Genomic DNA, 1217 nt, shown 5'->3' with positions numbered 1-1217 from the left:
TATTGGTTGAGAGATACAAGAGAGAAGTGGAAACCCATGAGAGGGCCTTGTAATTGTGGTGTCAGTGTTCTGCATACATAGAGTGGACTGAGTGACCTGGGGCAAGAGGGAACATAAGCACTATTTATCTACATCACAGGACAATAGAACAGAAGATCAGGTACCTTCTGCAAGCTGGCCCAAATCCTCTCCTTAGCCTGATCGAAAACTTAAACTAGGCTTTCAGGAAAGGGGAGAGGAAATCCCTGAGTTAAATGAATTATAATCTGAGTTCATGAAGAAAATACATGAAAAGACTGAATTTACCTGGGTTCAACTCGATTAATATTGCTGCTTTCAGGGGAAATGGAGATTAAACAGGAATTGAATTCAATTATAGGAAAATAATGAAATGTGGGTTTTGCATATGTACTTATGTTGTTGTTACATGCCGTTGAACCAGTATTTCTGATGGTACAGAATGGAACACTGCCTGGTCCTATGCCATCCTCACAATTGTTCTTATGTTTGTGCCTGTTGATGCAGCCATTGGGTCAATCCATATTGTCAAAGATCTTTTTCTCTGCTTCACCACTTTGCCTAGCATGATGTCTTTCTCCAGGGACTGGTCTCTCCTGACATGTCCAAAGTTGCTGAGATGCTGAAAACTATGTCACTGGTATTTCACACACAAGTATGATCACCCAAGGTGAACAGTTTCTGAAAAGCTTCCAAACTAAGAACAGACTATGAATAAGGATTAGATTGTCCACTGCTGATGAATTAGCCCCTCACATGCTTGGACACAAGCTTAAGTAGTTTATAAAATTCTTTGCATCATACATGTCCATATCTGTATATTTTTCTACTACCATGAAAGAAGAGCTGAGCGTGGAGTATAATTTTGAGCTAGGAGTCCCTGTACTGAGAAACTCTTAGAACCAGGGAAAGATCGATGCTATGACATATGGAGATCTCATGGAATGCCTACATTGTTACATGTAGGAATTGGGATTCTTTCTCTCTATCTCTTTTCTCTCTGTGAACTCCAGACACCTTGTTCTCCCTAGGCTCTGAGTTCCATCTCTTCAAGCCAGGGAGTAACTGTATTAGTCAGGGTAGACTAGAAAAACAAATCCAGGGAGACTCATATTTGCATAAGAAAGAGCTTTATATACAAGAGCAATAGAATATTGAGAAAACATTCCAACCCAGTCCAGATCAAGTCCATAAGTCTG

Source organism: Echinops telfairi, unplaced genomic scaffold (assembly GCF_000313985.2).
Source record: "Echinops telfairi isolate 266 unplaced genomic scaffold, ASM31398v2 ScPeMD7_7462;HRSCAF=8500, whole genome shotgun sequence".
NCBI classification, from domain to species: Eukaryota; Metazoa; Chordata; class Mammalia; order Afrosoricida; family Tenrecidae; genus Echinops; species Echinops telfairi.
This window is presented reverse-complemented; position numbering follows the sequence as displayed.